This window comes from Triturus cristatus, chromosome 3_2 (genome assembly GCF_964204655.1).
Source record: "Triturus cristatus chromosome 3_2, aTriCri1.1, whole genome shotgun sequence".
In the NCBI taxonomy this organism is placed as follows: Eukaryota; Metazoa; Chordata; class Amphibia; order Caudata; family Salamandridae; genus Triturus; species Triturus cristatus.
This window is the reverse complement of record NC_140584.1, coordinates 1,114,228,938-1,114,241,061: the sequence shown is the minus strand read 5'-3', so window position 1 is coordinate 1,114,241,061 and position 12,124 is coordinate 1,114,228,938.

Genomic DNA, 12,124 nt, shown 5'->3' with positions numbered 1-12,124 from the left:
AACCTTTTGCCTGCTTACCCCTTCATTTTGTTGTACCTTTTTGTTGGCCTTAGGACTCTGTGCACTTTATCACTGCTCACCAGTGCTAAAGTGCATTTGCTCTCTTCCATAAACATGGTGACATTGGTGTATACCTGATTGGCATATTTATTTTACCTATACATCCCTTGTAAAGTGGTATACCATGTACCCAGGGCCTGTAATCTATATGCAACTAGTAGGCCTGCAGCACTGACTGTGCCACTCACACAAGTGGCCTTTCGAACCTGTCTATGGCCCGCCATGTCAAGGCCTGTGTGTGCAGTTTACTGCCATTTTGACTTGGCATTTCCAAGCCTTAAACTACCCTTTTATTACACACATGGCGCCCCTAAGGTAGGCCCTAGACAGCCCTAAGGGCTGGGTGCTGTGTATGTTATAGGTAGGACATATGCTTGTAGGTTTCACCTGTCCTGCTAGCAACAAACAGCTAAATTCATTTTACAATGCTGTAAGGCCTGCTTGTCTCATCAACTACAATTGGGTATTCTTAAAAACACCCTTTAAGCTGTAGTTCCTGATTACAAATGAGTAGCTGCATCATGTTTCATATCTTTGGAATCATAATGAGAAATCCTATTTACTGGTAGTTGTATTTAACATTACTGTTTTATAAATGCCACTTTTAGAAAGTGGACATTTCTCTAGTCCTTCTGCTCTGTGTGCCTTGCAGCCTGGCTCCAATATGCATCTGGGATGGGTGTCAACTACCCTTCGTGCATTCTCTCTAGACAGCCATAAAACAGAAGAAGGGTGGGTGTGAGAGAGAATTCATCTGAATTTACCTACATTCTGACAGCTCTTCCTGGGAAGTAAGAGGGAGGGGGAGCTGACACTTACACCTGAATAGGCAGTGTCCTGTTTACCTCACAAATGGCTAATTACTCCCCACATATAGTCTAGCAGACAGGGTTGGGCTGAAAGGGGACCTGTGCACTTCAGGGGCCTCCTTTGAAGCCACCCCCACTTCAGAGCCACATATAGGCATAAGTTCTGGGGCTCTGGCCCTACCAAAACAGTACACTAGTGGACCTGTGAAGACCTCTGCCAGGAGTAAGGACAGCTGTTTTGAAGGAACTGCTTTCTGCTTTGCAGAGCTGCCCTGCTGCCTGCTGAACTCTGCCCTAATGGGAACAAGGACTGGTGGACCCATCTTTCATAATGCCAGAGTGACTTCAAGGGTTTGCTGGCTTGCCCCCTTTTCTGAAGTGGCTTGCATCCTGTTCTTAAGTCTCAGGGCCATCAAAGACTTTCTGCAACTCTGCAACAGCACCTGGACATTGCCATCTGTGAGTCCTGCCCTGGAAAGATGTGCCAATCCAGCCATGGGCCCTTGAAAGGTTATTTTTGCTGTCTAGAATCATCAGAATAGATGCAGTGATGACTTTGCGCTGATCAGAACCAACACAGTGCTCTTCAACACCAACGCAGTACCTAACCGAGGACATGCATGGTTCAATAATGACATGGAATCCAACTGTGAGGTTCAACGGTGATGCCGTGCCTGTATTGGAAGGGGTTCAACAATGACGATGAATCAGGACCAACACATCGAGTCTTCGACTCTGACAATTGCTCCATCCAAGGTACTTTTTTAGAAGGTCATGCATGGTTCCTGTAGCCGGCCTGCCCTCTATCGGGGTCAGCCTGAACTCTGGATTCACCCCATCCAGCTTAACTCCGGTTTTACTTATTGGATTTTTGTCATTTTGGTCTTGGTTTATTCATACAATTATTCTCTATTTTACTAAACATGTGTGGAGTATTTTTGGGGTGTTTTCATCGTGGTACTGTGTGAGTGTGCTGCACAAATACTTTATACATTGTCTTTTTAGATAAGCCTGACTACTTGGTGCCAAGCTACCAGAGGGGGTGAACAGGTTATCTTTGAGTGTGCATCTAGCTTACCCTGACTATGATTGTGGTCTCAACTTGGACAGGGTGAATACATCTACCAATTAGAGACCCACATTCTAACATCCAATGTGAAGGTAGGCATGTAAAAGCAGAAGCTTGAATCAATTCTAAGATCAGAAGGCATGTTAGGGGATAGCTATGATGATCTACTCTAACAATGGTGCAAATACAGCTTCTGGACAACAAATACAGCTGTACAATATAATCAGGCATCCCTGGAGCTTGGGGTGACCAGGAGAGAGTCAATAAAGCAGTGAGTGATCTATAGCACTAGAACTGGATACACCCAAAAATGTATCAAGTCAAGATGATGAGAAGGCGAGTGTCCAACTAAAATGCTCAAATTCAACCTATAGTCACATTTACTAATTGGTTCTGATACTGAAGGAACTAAAACATGTTCTTCTTGGGCAATTCAAAGAAATCATTATTTGGCTGTTGCCCTCATCCCCACCTTTCGCCATTTCATTCAGTCCATATTTTCAAATTCCCTAACTCCTTTCATGAAAGTCGTGATTGCAATAAATGCATCTAAACGCTAGTATACACAAACACACACACACCCACACACACACACACACACACACACACAGACACACACACGTGCACCCGCACACACACACATGCACACACACGCACACAGACACATTCTCTCATTGGAGATTCATATTCATCAAATGAAGTTACAGAAAGATGGAAATACGTAAAATACAGCAATAGCTCAGGACCGTGCATAGAACAGGGGTTGTGAACTTGGATGTGTCCTTTGTTCTTCAGAGAGTGAAAAGGAGGGTATAATTTGCACCGGTGTTGGATAGTTTTACACACGTGACAATTTTGCCTGTCCCTGATCATTGCACTTTTCAGATGGAGCAAATGCAATTCTTGAAATTCTTGAAATGGACACTTCAAATATGGTTATTAATATTTTTTGGGTGCGTGGCACTTATTTTTCTCAATCAGACTTTGATCCAGAGCAAGAGATATAGACACAAAACTTAAGAGAAAGACGGAAACACACTGACAAAGTTAAGGACAACGAAGGCTATGTATTCATGCACATTCTCTTTTTATCCGATTACCCTGAGTTCACAGTGCCAGAGCTCAGAAAAGTAGAATCTGCTTAGCTTTACTCGTTCCAGGTAAAACGGTGTGATAGCAGGATGCTAACATGGAGGCGCTGGAATCCGGGCTTGTCTATGCTTATGCAGTTTAGCTCAAAACTCAGAGCTTGGCCAATGTAATTGAAGCCTAGAAAGCTGTGTCTGACTCCAATCTAATATAAATATTAAAGCCCCAGAAAATTGAAAAACGAATACAACAACAAATCCCAGCGTGCTCTCTGCTCGTAATGCATCAATGACTTTAAAGTGTCCATTTTGGCCCCCAGATTGCCTCAGGATAATCTCGGATATTGCACCTGGAAGAGCATAGTGACAGGTGCACAATGGGCTTTTGTGTGTCCTTTCTCCTGCTCTGACAGTGACTTGATAGGGAGTGGGGCTGAGAACAATACCATGGCCAGGCTGGAGGCGGCAAGAGGCAGCATCTGCAACAAAGAGGGTGATGCATGGCAGGCCTCAGCCAGGGGCCGCTATTATACTCAGTCCATTCACTGACACCTGAACATGGACACACTCATTGATTTGGGGTCACGTGACGCTGGCATGAAGCACAGACGCTTTGCTCATTTTCGCAGAGGCTGTCAATGCGTGCCTCCCTCGCGCTGTCACTGCCGCAGATTCAGGTGCCAGCAGAAGGCGCACTTTATACAAACAGGCGTAAGTCGCAGTGTGTGTAAGTTCTTCTTAACAGCTTTGCTAATACACAACAGACTGTTGCTGTCATGAGTATAGCTTATCTATGTCAAATTCAAAATAATTTCTGAAATTACCAGGCTTACTCATATTTTCACAACCTTAGGCATGTGCATGCTACATAATGCGTAGTGTAAGAATGTGTAGGGTTACAGAACGAATTGAGAGAACTTATTGATTCATTGTTTCAACTTCTTTGTCCTTCCAGTTAAACCCATTTCCAGTATCATAAGTCGAATTATTACACAACCTGTTGTGACAGCATGGACATTAGTGCACCTCCCACACTTGCTTCACCAGTTTCACTTTGATAATACAGATGTAACTTTGAAGTGTCTCAAAGTGTAGACATTTCAGCTACAGAGGTCTGTGGGTCAATACTATGGGGCTTATTACAAGTTTGGCGGTCAAATGGACCACAAGACTCACAGGAACACGGTGGTCTTCCGACTGTCCTATTATGATCAGGGCGGTCGGGCTGCCCTAGGACAACCCAACCACCAGGGATGTAACACAGCAGTCTTGAGGCCGCAATAAGCATTTACCAGTTTCCTCACCACAACACTTTTCATGGCAGTGCGACCGCCATGAAAAGTGTGCCAGTGAGTAAACAAAGGGTGCCCTACAAGGCCCCCTTGTGCCTATGCGCCATAGGGTGTATGCAGAGGGTCACATGTTGTGCCCCTCTGTGTGCATGCACCACAGTAGCTGCAAGGCATGGACTGCAGTAGTCCATGCCATGCAGGTACTGATTTTGACATTTCCCACGGAGGTGCCTAATTGATAGGCACCTCCGTGGGAATGCCACAGAAACGCCCACCAGATAGGAGAAAACACTTAATCTGGCAGGCGATTCAACCATGGGTTTGACAGTGTGGGAGCAAGGCCGTCCCGCTCCCGCACCGCCAAACTCGTAATGAGGCCCTAAGACCACAATGAGGAAATGTTCACCAAAGTTGCCTGAATTTGTCTTTTTCTTCTTGCCTGACCTGCGCCTTGGAAAGCCTGCTTATGGACCCTAAATCAGAAACTAAAAGGTTATGCATACAATGGGTAGACATTGCACCTATGCATCACGTGCATTTGTCTTGTCCATGCTTAGATTGTACATGTGTAAGTTCTAATGTCTTTCTGGTGTTGAGCCCTAAATGCTTTGAATCTGCCCTGATCATGCTTCCACATACACTCCCAAGGATGCCAGGACTCGCCATCCACCACCAGCATATTCCAACAGTTACACCTCCCTTAACATTTGTCAGGAGTAGTATGCTGTCGCCATTTGCCAAAAGCATCAAAATTGCACGGTCAGCATGTAGACCGGCTACTTTGTCAGACGAATGTACGTTCTTATCCCGCAGACTTTTTCCCCGCAGGGAATCACATCGCGGTCGTTACAACGACCAGGTTGTGATTCCGCATACCATTACTCCGCAAGTCGGAGGGAGGGCGCTAGATGTTGGAATAGTATAATTTACTATTCCAACTCCAGTCTGTGCGGACAATAGGGAAGGTGTTGGATTTTAAATCCAACTGCTCCCCCCTCCGCAAGTCATTGTTCCGACTTGCGGAGTAATGGTATGCGGAATCACAACGCGGTCGTTGTAACGACTGCGTTGTGATACCCTGCGGGGAAAAAGATTTGTGGTAAACGTTTTTTACCTTGTCAGACCCATTACTCACACAGCAGCACGTTTTGTTAGCAGCACAATTACTGCAGCAGCAGTACTAAGCATGACCTGCAACTAACTGCCATTCAGGTGCAGTCTCCATATATCAATAGCCTGGAAGAATTGTCAGTAGTACTTTCTGCATTTATATGTATGGTCCACTGCTGGTGGTATACGTCTATCTCTTGGTGTGCACGGGGAGGGATGCTACTGCCTTCTCGACTGATGGCAAAGGCAGAAGTCATTTGTGTTTCTGCACATGAGGCCAACATTGAGGGGAAAGCAAGGCAGCATGACTAAAGGACAACCAGGACTAGATCACCTAGTAACCACACCAGCTGATCAGAAATGGGAGTGGCGTTTACTTATAAAAGTGAGGACCATGACCTTTACTCTTCTCGTATAGCATAATATAGTATAGTATAGTATAGTATAGTATAGTATAGTATAGTATAGTATAGTATAGTATGGCAATTTACTATTATCACTTCATTGGTCTCCGCTTCCAGATTCGATATGCTTTCAGATATGTCCATATTTTGTAGCCATGCTTATATATTCTAACAGTATATAGCCCTGTTGGCAAAATGATTTCACATCATTGCTGGTTCCTTTTGACAGGACTTTCTCAAGTTAGCTTTGCTTGTGTAAATTTCACAACAAATTCCCAGAGAATATATTAGGAAGCAAGAGCTGGCAATCCCCACATGATTCTACTGTAAATAATGTACACATCTCATGCATGGCTAGCGATAAAACTGACTGAGAGAGAGGGAAGAGATCAGCGACCTGAGACTCTGTGAATGACAAAAATCACTGAACCTGCACTCAATTTATATCTGCGTTTCTTTCAACAGATTTCATTTAGGATCGATACAGGGCTATTGGGGCTGCCTTCCTCTCCATGAAATAATACCCTGTGCGACTGATGAGACTGATTTTCTTCTAACACTGACACCATTTTTCTTGTTTAGTTTTCTTTTGTCTGCCTTTATTAATTCTCTAAAGTCTGGAGTCATTACACTACAGGTAAATTTGAAGGACCTAATTTACAGATAATTTGCATGGGGCAGCAGCGCAGATCTATTTGCTGCGCGGCCCTACGCCAATATGAAAGCGCAGCAATGCACCGAATTTACGAGATATGGTGCATTCCTGTCTTTTTAGCCAGTGCTGGTGCACTATTTAGCACTTAGCACCACCACAGGCACTCGTGCACCATGCTGCAAGGGTGTCTGCATTCTGTCAGGATTCTCTTTGTGCAGGAAGGGGCACCTTCCTGCACAAAAACAACCCGGAGACGCATTTTCTTCAATTTATGTGTGATGCAGATTGCAGCACAAATGGAAAGAGGAAAAAGTAGGATAATATTTATCCCCCTTGCGCCTACTCTGTGGAGGCGCAAGATTTTGGGGCTGCCCCAGGTTTACGTGATTTTGAACATCTAGGGCAAAATCAAAATGCATGGGTGTTATGTGGGAACACCCTCCGTAATGCCCATGGAACAACTCATTGATGCAGGGAAAGGTAATGCAGTTCTTTGGGCTGCCGTACCATACTCCATGCCTATGAGACTATGCAAAGCCACGCAGGGTGGCTTTGCGTCACCTCATAGATATGATTGTGAGGATTGCACCACCAGAGAATCAAATAACGTGACGCTCCGGTGGCGCAGGCCTCTTGAGAAAAAGCCCCTAGGGGCCAGATGTACGACAATTCACTTTTGAGATTCTCAAGTAGCGTTAAATTGCGACTCGCAAATTGTAACTCACAAAAGTGAATGTACAACAGTGTTACAGACACTGTTTGTGATTCCCAATGGGGGTCGCAAATTGCATGCCTAATTAATATTGATGAGGTAAGCACAATTTACGACCCCATTGGGAATGGCTAGCACTCCCAGGGATGGTGGCATGCTGGGGTCAGCAGACCACCATGTCTGTGACTGCTTTTGAAATAAAGCATTTTTTCTTTTTTTTTTAATGCAGTCCGTTTTCCTTAAAGGAAAACGGGATGCATTTAAAAAAGACAAATTAAACTTTTCAGTGCCTGCTCTTAGAAAATATTTTCACATACACCCACAAAGGGGAAGGGGTCCCATGGGGATCCTTTCCCGTTTGTGAGTGGTTGAACACCTACTTGAAGTAGGTGGTAAACTGCGCATGTTGTGCTGCCGCGAATGCAGTCACAAAACAATAGTACATTGCATTGAGTATCACTATTAGGAAGGGACGCCCCTTCCTAATAGTGAGTTCCTGTGCAAGAGTCACAAACGCTATTTTGCGAGTCAGTGACTCGCAAAATAGCGTTTGTACATGCCAGGACCCTTTATTGCGGTCGCAAACGTGCCGATCTTGCTTTTGAAAGCACAAAAAAAGGGTCATACCTCTGGCCCTAAGTCTTTTGGTTGCAAGTTTTTACTTCACAGATAATTAATTTTTCAAAGTGTTACCTATCTTTAAATGTTTTGAAAGTATTTATAGATATAAACTTGACAAACACAGCCGTAACACGTCGAAGCTATGGTGTGGCCTATTTTTTCATATACTAAAGTACGCAGTGGAGGCCGCCACAAAGGGCAGTGGGGCAGGTGTAGGAAACTTGGCAGTGGGAGCAAGGGGGCACACGGGGGTGGGGTTGCGGACATTACAGAGAACCTGGGAAACTGGGGGACTAAAGGTTCCACAATTAGATTTCTACTATATTGTGATGCGGCGTGGCTACAACACGCCGTACACTGGTTTGACGAGACTGATAATTGGGAGAAACAGTTATTGGGTGGTACTCACCAGGATATTCCTCTCCCAAACCCGCTAATGTTGGGTTCACGCGTGTCCAAGATACTCACGTATATTGTGAGACATGTGGTCTCCGTCTAGGAATACGCAGTTAAGGTGGTGATACGTAGGGCGCCCTATTCCGCAGAGGCCTCGTTGTGGGTAGTAGCCCCGTTTGGACAGATTGGCCAAGTCATGGCCGTCTCCAGATGGGTGAGGGAGGCTGTAATAAGATGGGTGATCTTTTTTTGAATCAGCACTTCCTAACCAGGAAGGAGTCGGAGCCTACATTTGACCTGGGCAGACGTCAATATCTTCAATATGTGAAACTTTCCGAGGTGGCATGAGGGATTTGGCCAATGTTCCCGGAGGAGCCGCCTGTAGCCGCCACCCTTCAGGCCCTGGTGACTCTTGCTGGGGGCCGCAGACTGGTCTCTCTTATCTATCGGGCAGTAGGGGCGGATCTTACTGCACGCCCGCTTTGGATACAGGCCAGATGGGATGTGGTGTTGGAGGTACCCCTCACAGATCCCGAATGGAAGTGAGTAAACGAAGGGGTTTAACAAATCAGTTCCAATACTAGATTTAAGCTCATTCAATTTAATGTCATTCATCAAACCTATCTAACCCCGCGAGTGCTTCATAAAATATATCCTGATCGTTCTTCTGGTTGTCCCCGTTGTGGTTATGATGATGCCACCATCTGGCATATGCTATGGGACTGCCCGAGGCTGCACGTTTTTGTAAACTGCATACTAGAACGTTTGTGACAGGTCACGGAATGGACCCTGCCTCAGTCCATTAAGGAGATACTGTTGGGTCTTCTCCCTTGCCCCAAGGGGAAGAAACTTACTCGCAGATTTCTCTAGTTGGGACTAGTGCTATCCAAAAGGAGGTTAGCGATTCACTGGATGAGCTCCCAACCCCCAGGGTGTAAACTTGGGCCAAGGATTTACGGGAATGGGAACTGCGGAATTAGTGCAAATGAAGAGGGTCAGGCAAGATGAAAAGCTGGAAGACGATGCTGGAGCCTGGTACATCTTGATGTCCGAGGTTCCCCTGGGGGAGGCTGCTGGGACGCAGGTGTCTGAGGGAACTCCGTTAGACCAAGCTGCAGCTGCAGTCGTAATACAGCAGTTAGACACTCCCATGCTGCACGCAGAGTAGTTCCCTGATACTCAGAGTAGTCAGATGAAGTGACGTATGACGCAGTTGATACAATTTCTATGTCTGTGACCCCGGGGGGGAGGGTTTATTTCTAGAGTTAGGTTCTCAAGGTTTGTTTATTGGGAAACTTATTCCGCTTTAGGCGCTGTAAGAAGTTTTGATGCAGATATCTACTCTCGGTACATTTTTTATAATTCTGGAAATATTGTTTACTTCATGTCTAATCCTATCTGCTTCAATTACTGTTCAATGTGGGGAATGCTCTGATCACATTGTACTGTTGTTATCCAAGATCGTACTGTGCTGAGATGTTGATGTATCTGTACTGATTTGCTGATGCCGGATGGTTTATTCTCTCAATAAATAAAAAAATTAATGTAAAAAAAAAAATGGGGGCACACGCGGAGATGTTAGAATATAAATAAAAACATAGGGTAAGGTGCTGTTTACTTCTTTGTCCCAGCAGACCCTGGGACCAACACATCACAGACTCCTAACCAATCCCCGTGCTGCTCTCCTTCTAGGAGAGCAGTGCAGGAAATAGCCTGAGCGGGCTGAAAAGATGCTCTGCTCAAGCCAGGATGTCCGTAGGGGATTCTCCAGCTCGGCCCCACCCCTCCCTGAACACGCTAGCTCAGAGCGTGCAAATGAAAAATAAAGCAATGCCAGTATATCACTTTAATTTTCAATTGGTGGCTCTGAGCCAGGCAGTAGGGCAAAGCTCCACTATTGCACAGGAGCCACCCCTGAAAGCACGCAGACAGCTGTAACAATTCTTGGAGTGACCGCTTTCTTTTTTGACGGCTGCTGAATATATACATATACATATATATATATACATATACATACATTACCTACTGTCAGTCGCCAGTAGGTAGTTATAGTTAGGACCTATTTTCCATAGGAAATCCACAACATTCTATTTGGAATAACGTTGGTGCCGATTGACGAATCTTCGCAAAATTTTCCAAACTTTTGGCCAGCGCCGGTCCGCTCCTATCCTGAAAGTTTCACGGGGATTTGTCAAGCGAGGGCTGAGAAAAAAGGAGGGTCCCAAAACGCGTTTTCCCCATGCATTTTCTCATAGGACCTGTTGACGCAGTTACAGCCCGAACTGCTGAACGGAATTACACCAAATTTGGCAAAGAGGTAGTCCTCAGTTAAGACTCGTGCCTTTTGCTTAAATGGTGTAAATCCGTTCAGTAGTTCCTGAGAAAATTAGAGTTAAAAATATAGATATATCTGGGCGGAGCCTAACCACACATCTCATCGTGAGATCTGATTGGCTGTCAGTACTTCATCCAAGAAGTGTTGGCAGCCATCTTGGGACCAATATACATGATAGCACCTCATTAAAAAGCATTGCAGTTAAAAGAAGGTTTTAAGACTTTAGTTACATTATAAATCATTTGTTGATGGTACCGTACTCATTTTAGGAATTGTGGTGTGTTCTAAGGTGATTTTACCATGTGAAAAAGCCTTCTGCTGTGATATCATGAATCATGTTTGAGAGAAAACTATTTTCTCATGCTTTTCCCACAGAGGTTTGGAAGGTGATCTATAAGCTAAACTGAGAGCATATTTTCTGTAAATTCACATTATCTTTCTCAGTCATGTGAGACTGAAGTCTGACATTCTCAGTAAAACATGTACATCCAACAAGGGCAGAGACTTTCAGTTGATTCCTTAGTATTCTACTGCAGCTTTCCAGAGTGTTCTAAAGAACAACTAGAGTGCTAACAGTCCTACTTATGACAAATGTATTGCACACCTGAAGCCATCTTGATTGGTATAAAGTGGTAACTCTTAAAACATTTCATTTAAAAATGAACAAAATGAGGGGGTTCATGTTGCCATAGAAAGTATGATTAGTGCTGCAGAAAGAAAAATTAGGGCACATTTTGAGTCACTTCTCAAATCCTCTTCTATTTTATTAAAATATTCTGACATGCATACTGAAACTTGCACTTTCAATACCAGCAGCAGACTTCCCTGGTGAGCAGTAGCTTTACTACAGTGATCTAATGAGCAACCAGAGTGCTAACATTCTGAATTTATGGTAAATGTGTGACACATCTGAATGCCTTCTTGATGGAATCAAAGTAAAAAACTGAAAGTATTTCCTACTGAGGAGACTGTAGTAAATGAGGAAATTAGGAAACTTCATAACAAATCAGTCTCCCAAAATGGCCACCAGAGACAAAAGAGCCCAAATGTAGCACAAATATCACCCAGATGTAGCCCAAATGTAGCCCAATGACAGAATGTCCCAGAGTGTTCTAACGAACAACTAGAGCGCTAACAGTCTTACTTATGACAAAAGTATGGCACACCTGAAGGCATCTTGATTGGAAGAAAGTGGTAACACTTAAAACATTTAATTTACAAAGGAACAAAATGAGGGGGTTCATTTTGCCATAGAAATTATGATTAGTGCTGCAGAAAGAAAAATTAGGGCACATTTTGACTTCTCAAATCCTCTTCTATTTCATAAAATATTCTGGCATGCAGACTGAAACATGCACTTTGAATACCAGCAGCAGACTTCCCTGGTGAGCAGTAGCTTTACTACAGTGATCTATTGAGCAACTAGAGTGCTAACATTCAGAATTTATGGCAAATGTGTGACACATCTGAATGCCTTCTTGATGGAACCAAAGTAAAAAACTGAAAGTATTTCCAACTGAGGAGACTGCAGAAAATGAGGAAATAAGGAAACTTCATAACAAATAAATCTCCC